Raw genomic sequence first — 22,457 nt, forward strand, 5'->3', positions numbered from 1 at the left:
CTTATGAAAAAAATATTCTCTAATAGATGGCGCCACTATACCTTTGGCCTATAGGTACTTGTGTAGATGGCGACACCATTTGATATTTAGACACATCAGTGAAAGAACATGGGTGAAAGTCATGTATGGTGTTCTAAAATAATTTAAAAAAAAATCATTTACTTATCCCTATTTTTTTTTCTTATTTTTATTCATTTTCATTTTTAGTTTTAACTGTGTCGAAACATTGCATAGAATTTAGTGTGACTACAAAATTTACTATGACAATATTGACAATAAGTATCTACATATACACTCTATTATCTTTGCTTTGATTTTATACATATATCGTTTTATTAGGTACCTATTTTGCTGCTCTGTCTTAGAAAGAAATTATGAAACGGTACATAACTACGTTTTAAAGAACCCTTATTATTATGTACGTGCTGCACAAAATCCTATTGGAATTTTAACCAAAGTAATTAATAGGTAATTAGAAATAATCAAATCAGGTTCAGGTGTGCGCAACCATCTCAACACGAAAGACACGCATTAAAATCAGATCCAGGGGTACCCAATCTCAACGCGGAAGGTACACGTATTGTCCAGGGGTGGTCAACCGCAGCCGCAAGGAGTCCGGATTTATAGCTGCGTGTTTAGCCAAATTGAAAGTTCACTATAAATTAGCCGTGGACAGTGTGGTCTCGTGATTTATTTAGCTATGGCTAAGTGGTCTGTGTTTATACCGGACTACCGGTTATCTAAACCTAGGTTTAAGAGGAAAGTGGACGAGCGCTTCTCTATACAAATGTTGTCCCGATTTTCCTCTCTAGATATTTACATTATGGAAAATATTTTTGGATAATTTGATGTATATTAACCATAGCTATGCCCCTTCGTTTGACTTTTTACCTACGATTTTAATTACCTATTATAAAAATTAGAATAGAAAAAGTAATTCCATACAAAATTTTAAATGCTACTAATAATGAACTGAAATATTATTAAATTTATTTAAATAATATGAAATATTATTAACAACTACAGGATGTTTGCAGATAAGTATCTTCTAGCATATACTTACTTAGTTTTATTTCGTTACTTAAGTTAGTTTTTAATTTATACAATATTATATTGTGTGTTTTATATTAAAATAAAATGAAATATTTATTTATGAAGTTGTGTTTAAAACATTTTTTATTTACTACCTGTGCATCAACTATACACACAACACAACCAACACATAACCATAATAAAAAAAATGTTTCTTATACATAAGTATCGCAATAACTGGTACCTATACCTTTTATTACAAAAGAACTTCATTAAAAAGTTCCTTAAATCCTTCGTTAAAAACTGTTTTAAATTTCATTCAAAGATTCTATCGAGAGCATAGAACTAGCTGAGCATAAAGAGGCTTATATCTTCAGTAGCTTCACTGCTAATATCAATCTTATGTTCGACACAGCAAGGTTGATTTTACATTGACGTTCAAATGAAAATATATCGTTGCGAAATGGATGGGGTAAAAGAACGACAAAACCTTTAAGTTCTCTATAAGTAACCCTTTTTCCTGAACACTTGTAATATTTTGCGGATTACTGACCCTTTCTTTAATATTTTCAATATTAAAAAGAGTGTTCTCGATGTTCTCGTTACAATCTTTTTCTTTGAATTGAGTTTGAGGGTGCTTTTGATTTTATGGCAACAATTCACCCAACGAGGAAGCGCGATCGAAATGTCTCCGTTTTAGTTTGGGCAAAAATGCTTTGTATGTCCGGTTTTTTTCTATAGGTCGCATTTCAAAAAGATTTTTTTATCAATTCAGTTGCTGTATTTTTTTCAAATTGCTCACGCCGTTTCGCAAGGTCTACAGCACATAGAGCTGCTAACTTGTTTTAGAAAAGTTCAAACTTGTTCTAGAGATCAGCTCACTTTATATTTAGTCAACATTACACGAACTTTAAAGAATTATTACAAACACAAAAATATTTTGTCTCTAGAGAAAAAAATATAAAAATGGACACCATAAAAATCGTTTTCCCCTGTACACTTCAAATGTGAACGAGAACCCATAAATTACCTGTTAACAACATCCGAATTATTGTCCCACTTTACATCTCCATAAGAAACGTTTTACGACGGCGTTTTAAATAAAAACAACGTATAAAAACTTCCATTCGTTTCCGACCGACGCAGGTCTCATAGAAAACTCATAAAAAGACTTTAGGTTCATCCCTAACATTATAAGAGGAGACTTACTTCCCAAAACTCCCATCTTCATAAATCGCGCAATGCGAAACAAACTTAAATAAGGTACAAATAAAGTTCAATTTTGAAAACAACGTCAAGGAAAGAAAATGTGGGTGATAAAGTTTGCATTCGCAACGTTCCGTATGCCCGAGACATCAAAAAGGACAATTATTTTGAAACAAAATGTGCGAGTCTTTGGATTTCGAACGGCAAAACATTGTCTCCAAACTCAATTATAGACACGCTATATTAAACTTTCATACGACATAACAGAGTTCAAATTCCAAACAGCGATAAAAAAAGTTACGTCCACAATGAAAAACAAATGAAAAAGTTTATATTTATTGACAACATTCAAATCTTATAAACGTGCAAGTGAAATTGAACGTTGTTATAAAGGTCTGGAGTTGAAAATTGTGCGTTGAAAACGGCTGGTCACAATAAAACATTCTAAATTCAAAGTTGGAATGCTGAAGGCGAAGGTGCGCCGATAAAAAAGGAGTTAGCTTCTTATGTGACGTCATAATGTGAGGTGTGAAAAGTTATGGCGGGCAGGTCGGTCATAACGGTATTATTGTATCGTGCTGATTGTGTTACAATGTAGACTCATTCTTTTTATACCCTTGGGTGGCAAGAATGGCACGCAGATTACCGGTCCTTTCAATTTCAAAGGTGTGACATGCGACACGAAAATGCACACCTCCTGGGATTTGCAAACTCCGATTCTACGTGTTTAGGACCAAATGAAGGTATCAAAGCGATTTATAGCTTGCTGGGAATTACTTAATTCCTCAAAACGCTTTTACGCATCTAATTGGATTGGTCTATTGAACCGGTATTCTGATATTATAATTTGTTAAAATTTTAATATTGTTATGATACGACCTTAATACGACTCGCATTGCATCACATCAACATCAAAGCTTTAACTACGTATGTATGAAAGAATATATGAAGGTACGTATTAGGGTGGTTCACGTTTGTATGGGAAAAAATCAAACTCTAGCTAGAAGAAGCGGCACCCTCTCATTTTGTTACACTTGTTCTGTTGACTAAATATGCCAAGCTTTGTAATCTTATCTCAACTACAAGGGGGTGCTCAAACACTTTGAATTTTTTCAAAGTTGTATGAAATCCAAAAAAATCAAGTTAAGTATTATTTTTTTTACTTTTATGTAAGTAGTAGTTTTCACATTATTTGAAAGTGTAATTTAAAAGTTATTTGGTGAAAAACCATTTTTATTTCTAATTTTTATGATTTTTTTAGGTGAAATTCTAAAACTCTTACTTTTGAAAAATTATAAAAAATAAAAATAAAAATGTTTTTCTACTTAAAAACTTATAAATCACATGTGCAAATAATGTGAAAACAGATACTTAAATAAAATTCTGAATAATAAATACTTGTTTTTTTTTTGGTTTTCATACAACATACAAAATTTTCAAAGTGGTTGAGCACCCCCTTGTAGTTGAGATAAAATTACGAAACTTGGTGTATTTTATCAGTATAATAATTGTAACAAAATAAGGGGGTGCCCCGTCGGAAAATAAAAAAAAATGTTTTTTGGGCCACCCTAGTACGTATGTGAATTACGTTACAATGCAATATTATGGCACAATCGAGCTGATCTGATGAATGATGATGGACATAGGACATAGGAACTGTGATAAAACAACGCAACCTTGTGTTTGGGTTTGTAAGAATTGTCTCGGAGTATTAGTTGCCTGTTGAAAGAAAAGTCAGCGATAAAATCTTTTAAGATTTTTTTCACAAAATATTTTTTTTTACAGTAGCTCTTACCCTGAAAAAGAATAAAGAACTTCCAATTATCATAAACCTGTATCTCATTCTTCGTAAGTCGCTCGTAAACCGGCGTTAACCGAAAACGGCTCATAAAACTGTTGTCGACCCCTGAGATTGCTTACGATGAGGTTGCCGCAAGCCGCCATCTTATTATCTATAAAATAATTGTGAGCGTGAAAATGGCAAGCTTCTGTAGGTTTGGGTTTTGTTATGGTTTTGATACTTTTGACCTTATTTTGATACGACCTTGAAGATTTGTACAGTCGCCATCAGATATATCGGAGCGGTCAAGGTGCTCACAAATCTCTGAGCACGACTCTATTGTCAAGACGTTAGAGCACGTGTTCAAATATTGTGAACACCTTGGCCGCTCCGATATATCTGATGGTGACTGTAACACAAACAAAAATTTAAACTAGAATCAAATTTGACTTGAATCAAGATATGTCTGTCTTGGACTAAGATAATCGCACTGAGGGCCACTTGCTCCATCCCACTAACCCGGGGTTAACTGGTTAAACCTGTAACTCCAAGTTGTCCATGGATACCAGTACAATTTGACATTGGGTTAACGGATTAACCGCTTAACCCCGGGTTAGTGGAATAGTGCAAATGGTGCTAAAAAAACGTACTTACCTCGGAAAATCAAGAAAAAAAATTACACGATTGGATGGCGCCATACCTTTGGCATATAATCGTGTAGATGGCGACACCTTTAATATTAAAAAAAATAACACATGTCAGTGAAAGAATGAGTCATAGACTAGGAATCCTCTAGACCGAGTTTAGAGCAATTATTTCATGGAACCGATGATGCCAAAAATGCAGGGGTGCGCGGGACGAGGTGAGCGAAGTCCCGTGCCGTGATTGGTCCGTTCAAAAACACAGACGTCACACAAAGACACTTTCGACTGGAACATGGAGTAAAATTACCGTATGCGTGGCAGAGGGGGTAGGGCGACTATGCTAAGTCTGGAGGATGTCTTGTCTGTGGAATGAGTCAAAGGGTGAAAGAAAAGTCATGGGTTAAAGTCATATGACTTTCTAAAAATAATAAAAAGTAAAAATGAAAAATCATTTATTCATATGCCAATTTTTTTAAATATTTTTATTAATTTTTAGTTTTAATCCAGTGTCGAAAGATGGCAGTAAGTTTACTGTGACTAAAAAATTTACTATTACAGTAAGCCTCTATACACTCTATTCTCTTTGCCGATACATTTAAGCTACATCCTAATTCCTAAGCTAGTTGGTAGAATTCATATAAATTTTTTGACATCTGAATTTTATTCTTGGAAACCAATATTATAAAATTACAAGATTAGCGCCAGATGCACCATCCCACTAACCTGGGGTTTACCGGTTAACCGGTTAAATCCTAAATTGTACTGGTAACCATGGAAACTCCAGGTTTAACCGGTTAACCCGGAGTTAGTGAATAGTGCAAGTCTAACAGGTTAATAGATTTAATATTTTCGGCTTTCATTCATTGTGCTCGATAATGAGATCATTACTGAAAGTTATATCTTATATAAAATAAATGAATAAATGAATAAATATTATAGGACATTCTTACACAAATTGACTAAGTCCCACAGTAAGCTCAAGAAGGCTTGTGTTGTGGGTACTCAGACAACGATATATATAATCTATACATATAATAAAGCTGAAGACTGTCGAAAGTCTGTACATGGAAGATATTTGAAAAAAAGTTGGCTGGGGATACTTAGAATCGATAACAGAACACGTTCCAACAGTTTTTAGAATTTTTGTCTGTTTATCTGTTTATCTGTTTGTCTGTTTATCTGTTTGTCTGTTTATTTGAACGCGCATCACGTGAAAACGGCTGAACGGATTTTGATGAAAACTTTACTAATCTGTCGAGAAAATCCCCGGCCAGGTTATAGGCTATAAAAATTCAACCCCTAAAAGGGGGGGTAGCCACAACACTCGATTGACTTAAGTTTGCCCCTGAATCTTAGGGCGCTACTTAGGAAAGAGGGGCAAAGTCTTTTCAACTATTGCTCAATAGTTGTGCTACAACTATTGAGTATCCTGGTAAACTAACAGATGGCGCTTAATTTAATACATTGTGACATGAATAAGCCACCGAGGAAAGATTTTGCCAAATTAACTCTAAGTTTAGAAAGGGGGTACGGATATATCAACAAAAATAATGGAATAATGGAATGTTGATTTAATAAATTAATAATACAACAAAATTAAACGACAGTAAATTAATTGCCCCTCATTGCACAGTGCCATCTTTTGGGGAACTGAGTAAACATTAAGTAATCATGAAAACTAAAAATGAGTTTACATATTAGTTACGTAGAGGTAAAATAAACACACATATCAACACGCGTATAATTGCATAGTTATTTAAAATTATTAATTTTCTCTATCATGAATTATACCTAATCGTAATTATTGCACCCATATCAAATCTATATTCATACGTATCGCCTACTTTAAGCACTTAATAATAATGACCACGAAGGTGGGTACTTTGAAAAAAAAACATTGACCTCTGTCATTTGCAGTGCCGGATTAACCCTTTTAAGCAAAATAAGCACTTGCTTATGGCACCAAAACCGTAGGCAAAAAAAAGCGCAGGCTGCATTAGCACTGCAGTCGTCGTGGAGTAGGTACCTACATGAAACTTTTATACGTGTACATACAAGTACCCATCTAATAACGAAGGGCCGTATATAGGGATCAAGTAAGAGAATGAGGGTACGTAAGAACATCTCCAACGTAGGCTTTCGATTTGACCTTACGCGGAGGCCCTTAAAGTCATGGAAAAAAATCTTGCTTTCGGGCTTGCGGCCAGCCGATTTTTTCGACATAGGTTACCGATTTTATAGCGAATTTTGCTCTCTTGCACGCCAGATTTGTCGGCCAAGCCGAGTTGCTCCTTAGCCGCGATCCTGAGACCTAACTGTCAAAGTGTTATAAGGGGCCCCGTGAAAGCCGAAAACTAAAAGCATCCTATGAAGAAGCGCTTTCGAGTGAAGCCAAAGAGCGAGCAGTAGAAGAGTCGTGATTACATGCATCGATTCGATTTCAAGCCACTCCTTTGCAGTTCGGCGTAAGGTCTTACGCGAGGTCTTCTGCCTTATGGCAAAGTTGATGTTCTCCCTTAATTACACTTGGGCGTGGATCCAAATCCAAGCTTTCCTCTTTCGCAGCTGGGCCTTCTGCCTTGCTCACACTTCGCCAATTCAATTCACTTGGTCAATTCAAAGCTCTGCTTTCTTGCATCTTTTCTGTATGAAAACAACCTCGCTGAGACCCTTAAATGTCGAGCCCTATGCGAAGCTAGGCTGATAGAAAACTGTCCCGTCCCTTCTCTGTATGAAATCCTGGATTCGCGCCTGGTTCGGACTAAAAGTAAAAAATAATGTATAACTGTCTATCAAATTGCGTTTTTTATATCGATAAATTTTCGCGCTCGCTTCGCTCGCGTTTACAATTACATTATAAGTTACGATAAAAGTGACATTCGGGTGGCGACTGCAGCAGCATTACTCTGTTAAACGTTACTGCTGTAGCACTGTCGATTTTCGTGATAAAATGATGTGACTGATTTCCATACTAAAAGTAAAAATGCACAACTATCTATCAAATTGCGTTTTTATATCGAAAAATTTTCGCGCTCGCTTCGCTCGCGGTTTCAATCGCTTTCTAATGTATGGCGACTACAACAGCATTACTCTGTTGCAACGTTACTGCTGCAGCACTGTCAATTTTCGTGATAAAATGATGTGACCGATTTTCATACTAAAAGTAAAAACGTACAACTGTCTATCAAATTGCGTTTTTATATCGAAAATTTTTCGCGCTCGCTTCGCTCGCGTTACCAATAACTTTCTAAGATATGGCGACTGCAGCAGCACTACTCTGTTGCAACGTTACTACTGCAGCACTGTCAATTTTTGTGATAAAATAATGTGACTGATTCCCATACTAAAAGTAAAAATGTACAACTCTCTATCAAATTGCGTTTTTATGTCGAAAAATTTTCGCGCTCGCTTCGCTCGCGTTTTCAATAACTTTATAATGTATGGCGACTACAACAGCATTACTCTGTTGCAACGTTACTACTGTAGCACTGTCGATTTTCGTGATAAAATGATGTGACCGATTTCCATACTACACGTAAAAATATACAACTATCTATCAAATTGCGTTTTTATATCGATAAATTTTCGCGCTCGCTTCGCTCGCGTCACAGAATAAATAATTGTACTAAGTACTTCAAGACTCACTCTCTAACAAAACGCGTCTGTTACGATCAGCACAGATATGGCCGCTAGGTGGCGACAGCACCACGCGCGGCTTATGGCAAACCCCAAAATTGGGGCCGAACGGATGTACTTTTAGCTACCTGTAGCAAAGCGACGAAATCGCGGAGTGAGACACGCCTGCTCGCGTTTTCAACAACTTTCTGATGTGTGGCGACTGCAGCAGCATTACTCTATTGCAACGTTACTGCTGCAGCACTGTCAATTTTCGAGATAAAATGATGTGACCGATTTCCATACTAAAAGTAAAAATTTACAACTATCTATCAAATTGCGTTTTTATATCGAAAAATTTTCGCGCTCGCTTCGCTCGCGTTTTCAATGACTTTATAATTATGGCGACTGCGGCAGCATTACTCTGTTGCAACGTTACTGTTGTAGTACTGTTGATTTTCGTGATAAAATGATGTGACTGATTTCCATACTAAAAGTAAAAATGTACAAATGTCTATCAAATTGCGTTTTTATATCGATTTTTTTTTATATCGCAAACCTATTGATTTTGGATTGTAGTTTTATTTTGTGGTACCTAATTGTAAAATATTGTATCTGGACTGCAGTCCTCTAGCATATCCATCTGTCAACTATACTTCAAGTTCCGCCTCCAGGGGAGAGGGAGAGAAATTAGGATTAGAAATTAGACGCTTACTGACACAGATCGAATTCCACGCGGGCGGAGCCGCGGGCACAGCTAGTATACAAATACTTAAATACATAGAAAACACCCATGACTCAGGAACAAATATCTGTATCATCATACAAATAAATGCCCTTACTGGGATTCGAACCCAGGACCATCGGCTCATAATCTTATAATTTTAAAAACTCACGGCTCAGGGATATGTAAAGCTAAAATAGAATAAGCCACGCTAACGCCATCTACCGAGGGGGTTGGTACGATGTCTAATTAGATTTTTAAGGTTAGCCACATTAAGTAATTTCTTATAAGAAACGTACATATGAGATCATAATGATTTTAGACGGTCCGTAATGTATAAGATATCAAGAAATACAACTCAATTCGATATTTACCTATAGTTAAAGATAAGGAGTAAGAAACACAAATAATAGAAATTGTCTTAGAACTCACAAATAAAAAATAAAGCGGGAAATAAGTTTTAAAATGACATCAAATACATAACAAAACTGTTGGAAATTTTCCAATAAAAATCTTAATACGTTTGCGTATTTTAGTGCAACTCGAGATGTTACACAACGAAAGAAATAAAAGCAAATCCTACAGTTTTGAGACTACTAGCGCCATCTTTTGACGAACCTCGCCATCAAGTAATAATGAGCTTGTAATAAGGCATTAAAACAACGTAATTTGATATGACAGTAACATTTAAAAAAATAAGTAATCAATAGACTTTGTACTTGAAAGTTATTCTGCACATACAATGTTGATTACAACGATCAGAGCCAACGTGAAAACTTCAACACCTCGATCAAAACGTCTGCGAAAAAACCAATGGAAACGAAAAAGAAACCGAACGAAAATGGCCGATGAATGCCAAGCGAAGTGAACGTTGCACTTTCACGATTAATCGAAAGGAAAAAATAAAAGATGCGCCGAAATGAACCGATGCTGGTTCGCGCGGCCGCCGCGCAACAGTGGCGCCGCCGCCTAATCAAGATTAGTTCCGCTACCCGACGCCGCTGGCAGCACTGTCTTTATAATTAGATTAGATTTTTTTTACTTTTTTATATAGGTAATCTAATGAGTATAATTTTATATTTATGTATTTGAGTTTAGACTAATCAACACATTAGATCACAATAAGTTTAAATAGTACATGTTTATGTTTACTTAGGTCACACGAGGGTCTCTAAACACTTTTTCAAACATGACGTCTCAGCAACTTAGATCAGAACGGCCCGCGTCCCGATTTTTTGCTACTACGTCCCATTCAGAGCGCGAAAAAACTACGAACGTATCGAAAACCGTCGATCATGTGAGCACAACAGGTGAGTTGCGGGCGCATCAACTAAAAAATAAAATATCGAAATGGGGAAAATAATAAAAATGGCAAATGTAGTAAATTAAAAAAAGTATAGCGGCGTCACTGTCCGGCTGGGGTGTTTTTTGTATTTTCGTCTCTCTCTGGGGTGCGCGCACGTGGTAGAGGCGGGCGGGCGGAGGAGACACTCCGCACATCCCGACACGGCCCGTGCCGACCGGCTGCGTTGCCCGTAACCTCCGAATGACCTCATTTTTTTTTCTTCAATGTAAATATTCGACTGCCGCATAGTCTATAAGTGGTATTAAGTTCCTGAGCGTTTTTTTTTTACAATAGTCTAATTAGTGAATAGTGACTTTTTAAAGTGTAGTGACTTTTTAAAGTGACTGGGATTTGTAAATATTATTTTAAGTTTAATTTTATATTGGAACTCTGTGGTGCTATAGTTACGACATCGACGAGAAACTTTTGAAAACAGATGATGGTTTGGATTTTGTGACAACAGGTAAAAATTGTAGTTATGTCTATAAAAAACTACATTTTAGTTCGCTTTTTACTTTTATTTTGTAGAAGTATTTTAAAAATGTTGAGTTTTTAGATATTTTTAATATAATTAATGTTCTACTAGATACTTATTGTGATTATACAAATTAAAGTTACAAAATTTAATGCCAGCAATTTATTTTGTAATAAAAAAAATCAACCAGAAATTGTTTAAATTGTACCGTAATATCACTAGAAAACGTTAGAAACTTGTAATTCAAGACATAAACATCTTTTTATTCGGTTAAAATGTGCCTTAGGCTTATTTAAGGGTTAAATATTTAATGTATTTTATAATTGTTAATTAAAATAAATTGTTTAAAAAAATGATAGTAAATGATTGATTGATCAAGTCTCTTGAATATGTATTTTTAAAAAACACTAAAAATATTAACTATCGGATTAAAAAAAAATAGTAGTGTCAAAGAGTCCGCATCGTATCCACTTTTAAAAATCGAAGCCTCGTTAAAATCCGTTCGGGTGCGTTCACCCCGCGGTCGGCGAAAGAATCGTATTACTATTAATTTCGCTTCCCTTTACCGAGTTAAAGGAAAAACGGAATGTATCGTTTTCGTTTAACTATTCGAGCATAAATCATTTTATCAGGTATATGTTTAATTTTTCGTTTTTATCTTTTACACGTTAATGATTTTGTTTTTCGTCGCTTTTCTTGGCAAAATAAAAAAAAATCGATTGCACCGGATAGAGCAAAAAAATGCTACTAGAAAAAAAGGGTTCTTATAAGACGTAAATTTTGATGATAACCTTCTGGTTATTTTAGGCTTATAAAATTATTGAACTGTTGAAAACATAAAAAGTCTCTTATAATATTTTTTTATAAATTTCGTGAAAAAAAAAACCGTTTGAATAGAATATAATTATTTTATTCGTATGCACAAACAAAACAAATTAAGTAGGTACATAATATTTAAAAAAACATGAGTAGAATGATTAAAGTCCCACGAAATGGCCTCATCTCAGCATGTTGTTGGTGGCTTCCAGCGCTGATCTAGTTTAGTTTCTGTAAAAGTCTGATAATTCTAAGACAAAAAGTTTCATTTAAAATATCCAATCGATAATTTTGGTAGCAGAATATCGATGCGTGTCGTGTACTGTGTTAAATCGAATCGAAAAAAAAAAACTAAAAAAACCTACTTGGTTCTAATTTCCTAGGAAAATTGCATGTTACCTAGTCGAAGGTACCTAATTTGGTTTGTTTTAAATAGGTTTCAATTGTTTGGTATTTTACTGAAAAAAAAAACAGTCGTATAACTGAGTAAAATTCAATATTGTAAAATAATTACTAAGCAAAAAATACATTTTAAAGTGATTATCCTCTTATTTAGAGTTCCTAGCACCATGAAGTTCACTAAAATTCATTATTTCATGATCAACATATAGTCTACTCATTAAAGAGCTGTGTTATGCCCTATTAGGTCTAGATTGTAAAACGTCAGTTCGTCTCATTTACCTCATATGGAGTAGTTGAACCCAATTTTTTTTGTCTATTTTTTTTCGTAAGATGTAGATACAATTTAGCTAGTTTAAAGAGCTGTTCATTATATGTGGAATAAATACGAAATCCCATCTTGAAACAAAATAAATGAAAGTATTTTTCCGTAAAATTACGAAAATGCCATACATTTTTGTAACTCAGTGTAAGATTTTTAGGACATACGGTGATTACACTTATGTATACAATAGGGATCTGTTCAGATTTACCAGTGGAAATCGGACGAAAAAAAATCAACAACAAAATAAAAATCGGCCCATTAAGTACACGAATTTGTTTTTAATCATTTTCACAATCTATTATTTTAACATAACATATAGGTGTATGTATTTTCTAAAACTATCTAGAAACTTATGTACCTACGTCCCTAAAGCTTTTTCACAAAGATCCGTGGGCCAATTTTTGAATTTCGATGGCACGATTTCGTTACTCGAAAATCGGTGGCGAAATGCTAATTTTTTAAATACGAGCTATCGAAATTTGGTATCTACTGGTATTGACCACTCGATTTCTATTCAATTAGTTGAATTTAAACGCCTAGTAGTGGAGATATTATTTAACGAAATACACGAAATCAAGTAGTCGAATTTCAATAATCGACCCCCTGTACGTAATAAAAACAGGCGAAAAGTAGTGACGTCACTCGCCCGCTCGTCTGCACTCATTGATATTGTCGGTCGGTGATTACGAGATTTTTTTGCGAATGATTGAATTTTATTTACAATTAAGCCGACCTCGGCGGTGAAAGCGAGAGTGACGATTAAATGCCATTTAAAAATAAAACAGCCCGCGTTACTACTGGCATGTCAATGATTTAACTTTTACGCGTTCCGATGTGTACGCGGTTTTTTTGTTTTTTATTTTTTTGTTGAGTTGAGACAATATTTGTGGTTTGACAGTATTGAGTGATTCTAAGGGCTGATTTAGACGGCGCGCGAACTCATATCCGATTTTAGTTATATTTAGGACTATTGGTTACATTCAATTCAGCCGACCTATCAAATACCGCAATGTAATGAAACTCGCATGCGAGTTCTCGCACCGTCTAAATGAGCCTTAAGTCCTAAATAGTTCTTATGAATGCTTATGAAATATGATTTACGACATCGAGTGATGATTCCCGAGCATGTAAGGAAAGTTGTGCACTCGTAAGGCGTCTTAGTGGCAAGAAACCGCCCAAAAGCTCGAGACGTGGGGCGGGAGGCCTAATTTGTCTTAGGCGGAAAAATCGCTCGGCGATTACAAGTGGCTCGTAACGAAGTCGGCTCGGGCGGGGTGGGGCGGTCGCGCGGGGGGGCGCGGGCGCGGTGGCGGCGCGGCCGGCCGCGGGGCCGTCTCAGTCCTCAGTCGTCCGTCTGGAGTCGACGCGGCCGGCCGGGCCGCGCGGCGAAATATTCGTTCCTCGTGCTCTTGTGATCATAAAATTTAAAATAACAAAATTCAAAATAAATCTCTAACCGCGTCTAATCGAAAATATTTTTAGGCTAAACCCCTCGACCCTAAATTTTTTGACCTAAACTGTTGGTGGAAAAAAAAAGTTTTTTGCAAAATTTTTAATATTTATGTCGGTTATATTTGTAAAGAGAATTAACGTTTGGCAGTTATCGAGAATATTTTTATTTGATATTTTATTTTCTTATCGGACCGAACTCGAGTGAACGATTGGTAGCGTAGTTTAGCTTAAGCGTTGAATTAATGTTAAGGACTAGTTTGTAATTAAGACTGCCACAAATATACTCGTCTATAGAGTAAGTTAGTTATGGGACTCATGTGATAATCCGTGCGGACATTAAGTGATACGTCATCATCTTTGGACCAAGGTTGAGATCTAAAGATTGTTTCTTAAATTATAACATTGTTTTTAGAGTAGTTTATTAAAGTGTTTTTCTTTTTATGTTGTTGATTTTATTTTGTAATTTTTTTATTTGCTAGGTTATTACCTGAAGTGTAAATAAGTAATTCTTCTGGTTTTTGTGATCGCAATAAGCGCGGCTGAGCTGAAAAGTTCGCATTATACAGAATCCGACGGGTTACTTACTTTACTACGATTTTTCTTAAGTTTGCTTTAGATTATTTATTTTTGTTTGATAGTTATAAGATAATTGTAATCAGTGTGATTACGTGTACGCTATATTTATTGTATCTTTGTAATGAATGTGTTTTAAATAAATATTTTTTTTATTTTGTTTTATTTTTATTTTCTGTAGCCTGTAGGAGTGATTTTTAGTAGAAAGTTAGAACATCCTTATTTTTTATTTTCAATTCTAAATGAATACAGAAATGCACACTAATCAGAACGTGACTGAACAATATCAATTACATTGTCGTAAGTACCAATATAAAACAGATTAACAAAAAAAAAATTTTTAAGAATCTTATCTCTGTTAGTTGTTTTTAAAAATTTGAAGTGAATTTATTAAAGAAAACGATACCGAGAACCTGTTTTGGACCCTAAATGGAATAAATCACCACGAGAACTGGTTAGCGCACCCTAAGCCCGTCGGGACGGATGAATTCATTTTCAGAAAGCGCCCCGCAGCGGTCTGGCTGGAATTTTAAAGATGGCTTCTTTCAGTTCATCAATTACATTAGAAATAAATAAATGTCATTTATTCACATTATTACAAAACATCACATCATATCAAATTAAATAAAAATACATTATTATTGAAAAAAAAATACAAAATTTACACCTAACGAGGAAAAAAAATAAAATTATTTAAAAAATAACTGAAATGATACCTACTGAAATGGTAGAAAGATCGCATTTTTATAGCTTATCACTATGCCTGTCACGTTCTAACAAGTATGTAAGTGCTAAAGAGACAAGCGATAAACATGCACCTATGCTGCCACCGCATTCATGAAAACTAAATATCCTTTTTTAAATGTTTCGAAACGAAAACCGCAGAAACTATAAGAACGTTTGCCTCTGCGATTGCTTGGGTTGTTTTGTTCATTCTTCTTGATCAAACATATTTTTATTTTGATTAGGTATTTTAGAGTCATTTAATTTAAATATACCTGAATTCACATCGTTGCTTATGGTGGAGCTAAAAATAGCTCAAATTTTTAATACATTGCAATTACAATTTAATATATTTTAATTTGCTTATTAAGTTATGATACAGTTATTCTGAACAAAAAATTAGTAAGACGTGTCTCTACTTACAAATAATACCAAAAAATCCGATTTTTTCATTCCTGTTCAGTAGTGCTGTCTGTATTTTTTAAGTAGTTAGTAGAATTTGATTGCTGGTACAATTTGGCATTTAGTAAAAACTGGTAAGTTTCGTTTGCTATCTGTATGTAAGTATATAAGCGGAATCAGTTGCTATTGCTATCAATTTACTGTAAGATAAAGTATTTTTAAAACTTACTCAGTTATAGTCACAAAAATATATTTTAAGCGTGAATTAAGCATTTTGAGCCCTTAGAATAGGTTATTTTATTTATTTTAATTTGTTTCGCAGCTTAGAAATGGTTTCAGAATCTTAAAACTAGATGGCGCCATTAAATAAGAATATGTCTAAAATGCTTTTATCAACTTTATTATGCTTTAATTATACTTTTGTGCATATGATAGTGGCCAGGAAAGTCGATTTTTAGAATTTTACATTGAAAAGTGATAAAAGTAGGTTTTATACCTACGTATGAAGCTAAAAATAAAAACAATATTAAAAATCCACGCGAGGACCTCGGTGTTGTATGGAGATTGTTCGTCTGAACATTTACTAGTCTCTGCCTCTACGAAGTATTTTTGCAACATACCGGGAAACTCACGCTATCGGCTACGACATAGCGCTATAACATGGCTATGTATGACCAAATACCAATAAATAAACGAGGGTCTTCTGTGCTGCCCCCTACAGTTTTATCGAGTCTATTATCACATATTCTTTCTCCAAGCACTTGTATATCTTGATACTCAGATTTTATGATTGTTCCTCCAATTTTTTTTTATGCGTCGATAAATATAGGCGTGTTGGTTTATATTTAAATGATTAAAATAATTATAACTTAATACAAAAAGATATTTTCGTTACTTATGCTCTAAAACTCACACTCAATGCACCTTTGTATAGGAAATTAACTATAAAAGTACTGAAATGTTTTTTTATTATTTAGGCAAGTAATTTCTTTGCTTTTTATGCGTAGGTAGGAATATCTTATCTCTCATTATTATATCAAACATAAAATTTTCAAACCCTTTTGTAACTAAGTACATTATTTATCACTACGTACGCAAAAAATATGCGACTAGCCCTCGATATCCGAGAATTGTTATTTAACATTTTCTTGTATGGGTAGGCGTGGCTCACTCCGCGATTTCGTCGCTTTGCTACAGGTAGCTAAAAGTCCATCCGTTCTACCCCAATTTTGGGGTTTGTCATAAGCCGCGCGTGGCGCTGTCGCCACCTAGCGGCCATATCTGTGCTGATCGTGACAGATGCGTTTTCTTAGAGAGTGAGTCTTCTGTACCTAGTACTATTATTTATTCTGTGGTATATGGGTAGAAGGCGTTTAAACTAAAATACGGATCCTAATAAATTTACTTAAAAGCGCCACCTATAGCCGAATAGCGGAACTTGTGTGGCAGGGTTAAGTATACCATCATAGTTAACGTTCATGCTCACCGCGTCAACGTGGTTCGCGCAAGTTCAGATAGGTGGCGCTAATAGCAAAGCCGCACGCGCACCATTGACGTTATGGGTTCATTCTGTAGATGTCGCTACTAGTTGACATCTTACTATAAACAAATTTAGTCGAATTCTTTATATGATTCAGTTATGATTTTTTACCCATAGGTAACATATATTTCAAAATTATATTTATTTAGGTATACATAGTTACTTTAAAATAAATAATAAACTAATTTTACTGTTGCACAAAATTCGGACTGATAATTTTTTTAAGTAAATAAAGAAGATAGAAAGATTGTATACAAAACCCTTTAAATAAGAAAAGTCATAGATTTGGGAATTATTTTAATGCCATCTATGTCTAAAGAACGAACTTAAACAACACAAAAAGTAATAGTGAGCATATTCATTCATAGATGGCGTTACCAGTTCTCGCATGTGGGTGAATATTTTAGAAGCGTCTTGGTATGTACAGTCAAGGCATTTAATATAGGCACATTGCAACATTGACACGGACAAAGTACCAAAAATACAAATACATGGCCTTATGGCTCATGCAATAAGGTAGTGTGTACAAATTTTTGGTAGGTGTTTGTTCTTGTTTGTATCAATATTTACCTCATTGTACCTCAAACCTCAATCTTTAACACTTATTTCTAAGACACTCCCTACATCCCTAGTAGAGCTTAAATGTTGACGTTATTTGACTTAGGGGTCATCCATTAATTACATCACACGTTTAGGGGGAGGGAGGGGGTCAAGAAAATGTGACATATTGTGATATGGGGGAGGGGGGAGACACAAACTTTGTGACGTCACTTTAACTTCATCAGTAACCGAAAATTTATTTAAATTATTTTATTCGCTGTAGGTACATTTAAATAACAAGTTTTTAAAACGATAATCGTTTTTATTCGTTTAATTTTCTTTCCTAAGCAGTTTTGGGTTATAAAATTACTAATATTTATATCGTTAAAATATTTTGATAAAATATTAATAATACTTAGGTACTTACTTAATTCGATTTGGCGATTTCGTAGAAAAAATGTGACGTCACACTAGGGGGGGAGGGGTTTGCCAAATGTGACCAAGTGTGACAAGGAGTGGGGGAGGGGTCAAAAAACCTAGAAATTCGTGTGACGTAATTAATGGATGACCCCTTATTAGTTGAAGAGACGTACGAGTATCATTGTTTATATATTTTCGGCACTTAATTAACGTCAAAAATGTAACAGTTACGTAGGAAGTGGCGCCCTCAATAATGTTCTACAATTTCTTGTCGTACTATAACTGACAAGGTAACTTTTACTGCGACCAAAGAGAATAGATAGTATAGAGGGCTATTGCCAAAGTAAATTTTGTAGTCACGGTACATTTACTGCCATCTATCGACACACGATTAAAACTTAAAATAGAATTTAAAATGTATAAATTAATCAAAATATGTTTACGGATAAATGATTTTTAATTTTTATTGTTCCATGCTGACCCACTGAATTGGCCAAAGGTATATGGCGCCATCTATTCGAGAATGACTTTTTCTTGATTTCCGAGGCACGTTTTTTTCTTAGACTTTATTTATGTTATACGGAGTTAAATATATCTCTGCTGCGACTGATCGCAGTAGAAGTTACCTGATGTCAGTAGGCGTCTTAGATGCTTAGTGGGTGGAGTCTAACTACTAAGAAAGGGGGCGTAGTCCCAAGACGTTATTGGACGCTCGCAACTTTACTTTCACGAATAAAATAAAAGCGTTTCTTTGTATTTTATGAGATTGATCATTTTATTGTGGCGATTAAGTGTTTTATCTATTTACGGGAAAGGCGAAATGAAGGGTTTGTAGTTATTTAAGAACGGTTTTTGCTGTTTCGTTGGTTTTTTGTTCGAATTGACTGAGTGAGAATACTTATTTGACGATGAGCTGATGAAGTGAGCATTAAATATAAATACTTACAACATTAAATTGACTAAGTTAAATCTTTATGGTACCTACCTATATAGGTAACCTAGGTACTTATATAAATACCTAGGTATTCCTAGCCGATAATGGGTTTTGTTAAAGTAGATAATAATTATTACCTACACAAAAATCACATATATCTACCTAGGTAAATTTTGTTTCACGATGTCAAATTGTACAAATGGCGGACTTAATGCCATAAGATCTAACCAGTCAAACAGAAACGAAGTTATTCATTGTTATAGAGCATAGGTAGGTTAGTTTTTAGATAGCATATTTTACTAGTTATTTATATATAGTATATGATGAACTAGCGACCTGCCCCGGCTTCGCACGAGTTACCAAATTATACACCTAAGCCTTCCTCAAGAATCACTCTATTGATAGGTGAAAACCGCGTGAAAATCCCTTCAGTAGTTTTTGAGTTAATCCCGAACATACACACAAACAGACAAACGCGGCGGGGGACTTTATATAAGGTGTACGGTGTACAGTCACCTGCAATAATATGTTACACAACGAAGGCTGCAAAAATATCTCTATTTTATTTGTAGACTTTGTAGAGCCATAAGAGCGTGTCACATAGAGTATTATAATATTGCAGGTGACTGTACCTAGTGATTTTTGATTTCGTTTGAAACACTGAAAATGTCAATATAGACCTATAGATATTTTTATAGATATTTATACAGCTGTCGGAACCTCCTTTCTTTCTTTACCACAGTCCAATAATACTTTGAAGCGTAATAACAGCATATCCCCGCCCACGTCTCGCGCCGCCCACACGGCACACCCACTTTCTTACAAGACGTCGCCGCCCCACGACCGATCATACTCGAATATTTTAAATGTCATTTTCTGTGTGTCTCTATGTATATGTAGAACATCATAGTTAGTTTGTTTAACATTAGAAAGAAGGTAAACAATCTTGACGTGTCTTTTTATTGAAAAATATTGAAAAACGCTTTAATAGGTAAGTACATTAGTTTATATTACTTATGAAAGCAAAAGAATGTAAAAGATCGTACCTATATAATTTATAATTCTGACATATGTATTTGCTGTGACTTATTTTTCAAAGGTGATTTTTACAAAAAAGACATGTCAATATCGCTTGACCTTCTTTCTAATGCTAAAAAAACGAACTATAGACAGCCGTCATACTTTGAACAGCAAACTAAGTACGTATAGAGATTTATCCATGATCTACATTATTAATAGCACGCTGGAGTTGCAAGCGTACATAGGCTACGGTGACTGCGTCAAATGGCAAATGGCACTCTAAAAGTTATAATCCTGTGTCGAAAGATGACAGTAAATTTACTGTGAATACAAAATTTACTTTGACAATCCGCCTCTAGGTATAGGTACTAAATTCTCTTTAATAATACCTAAATCTATGGCTTAAGACTCGCATCCAGGCCATAATTGTTTAAAAAAAATTGTAGATGACATTGACAGTTCCGTTTTTTTTACAGATAACCGTCGATCGGCATCCACAGGGCGACTCCTCACTACGTAAATTAAAAAAAAGGTAAGCGGATAGTTAAATATCTTGTTCGGTAAGACCGATGCTATTAATAATACAATTAACTAATTAAATTAAATCTATTTCCCATAGATGTTAGACGTATACTTTCCTTGACGTTTCAAACTTCCCTCTATGCCCATAGGCTTGAGATAACTTCATTACAATAAAATTATGGCTTATGAGAGTGCGTCTGAACTAAATGGCGTATTCATAAACGCGCTACAAGCCTGAATTAGCTATAAATCGTTTGTCTCTATCTATCATTATGACTAACGTATTTGTAAGAAATGGATAAAACTTAATTAAAGGAAATCAGGTCCGTAAACTTTTACGAATAAGGGGGTAACTCTGCAAGGGTTTGAAAGGTGGGATCGCCATTTTGACATTTATGGTGACATTCTCACTGTCACTGCAAAGTCTTTATGAAAGAGATAGCTAGAAACTTTCACTCTTTCACTACACACCTTATAAAACAGAGTCCCCCGCCGCATCTGTCTGTTTGTGTGTAGTTATGTATTATGTTCACGATTAACTCAAAAACTACTGAACGGATTTTCATGCGGTTTTCACCTATCAATAGAGTGATTCTTGAGGAAGGTTTAAATATCATTTGTTACCCCGTGCAAAGCCGGGGCGGGTCGCTAGTCAGAACGAATAATACTCTTTTACAAAATGAAGCGTTTCCAGATCGTTTTCTCCTCCAGAGTGGATCTTTTCTTTTCTGTTTCCCCCAATTTGCGCACGCGCCATCTGCCGGCGCCACCTGGACACACAGCACTAGCATACACAGTATATTGACTTGGATCTGTCCCGTGACTTGCGTTATCGCGCGCGACTCCATACCTATTACTTAAAATCACGCTTTAGAGTAACATTCCATTTCTGACCGCAGCTGCACTACTAGTACGAACGCGTCGGTGTCAATTTCCGTAGTAAAATGAATGGTAGTGCTGCTGTCGTTGGAAATGGACTGAGTATAGAGTCGCGGACGACAATACAGAGTTCATGTTTTTTTGGTATTTGGGGGTCTGGAAGCCCATTCATAGTTTGGAATCTCAATTTTGTAATCGTTATTACCTATATGAACTTGGTACGACTAACAATGCTATACGAGCGATCGTACTTATTTCAATATCAAAACCGCATTGCGTTAGGGTCGTCCCTGCTGCCTTTTTTTTATAAATACCAAAGATACCGAAATAAAATGAATTGGTTTAAAAGTAGTGTGTCTACTTGAAATAACACAAATTATAATATTTTCAGAGAAAGTAATTTTAAAATTCAGTCTAGTAAGCACCTAAATATTCCTAACGTACAATTAGAAAGCTATAACATGATTTATGAAAAAAACCTTTTTCAACATTCCAAAGCGAATAATGATCCAAGTAGAACTAGTATAAGAACCGAATTTCAAAATGTAACAAGTCATAATACTGGTCACACTATTTGTACTGTGTCCCTCTCGTGCAAGACGCATTGTTACCCACAATACATTATTATTATTGTAATTACGACCTTTCACAACCCCTGGCAGTGACATCTTGCAAGTCCATTTTGACTCCATACTGGGTTTGATAATTCGTACGCGGGTGTAATGTAGTATACTATACATACATGATTTAAAATTTACCCTTACCCATCTTATTTTAATTCATAATTTTGGTATGTATTTTTTATGTCCGTTATTTATTTTCGAAAAACATGATTCAATTTAAATAAATTATGATATGCACATACCTAGTAGTTACCTATAGAACTTTAAATACAGTATGTATCAGAACGAAAGGCAAAAGGGACCCATTAATGTTTAGGTCATACTGAGCAACTTTTACTATGGGACCAACCCCAAAAACGGTGAAAAAGAAATTGGATGTTTCATACATTTTGCTGATCTGATGTTGAAATTTCCTATGGGAGAGGCAAATTTTTTTCCGCGTTTTCGGGGTTGGTCCCATAGTAAAAA

The 22,457-nt window shown here is 35.0% G+C and overlaps 1 protein-coding gene across 1 annotated transcript in view; it reads left to right on the plus strand.

Moving 5' to 3' along the window:
- The first annotated feature begins 13,685 nt into the window (after nucleotides 1–13,685).
- Nucleotides 13,686–22,457, plus strand: part of LOC134673265 (homeobox protein prospero) — a 152,216-nt gene continuing 143,444 nt past the window's right edge. Inside the window, exons 1-2 of the mRNA XM_063531230.1 lie at nucleotides 13,686–14,180; nucleotides 20,442–20,497. The gene's annotated coding sequence lies outside the window, so the exon portion shown is untranslated. The remainder of the gene's footprint in view (nucleotides 14,181–20,441; nucleotides 20,498–22,457) is intronic.

This window comes from Cydia fagiglandana, chromosome 18 (genome assembly GCF_963556715.1).
Source record: "Cydia fagiglandana chromosome 18, ilCydFagi1.1, whole genome shotgun sequence".
Taxonomy (NCBI): Eukaryota; Metazoa; Arthropoda; class Insecta; order Lepidoptera; family Tortricidae; genus Cydia; species Cydia fagiglandana.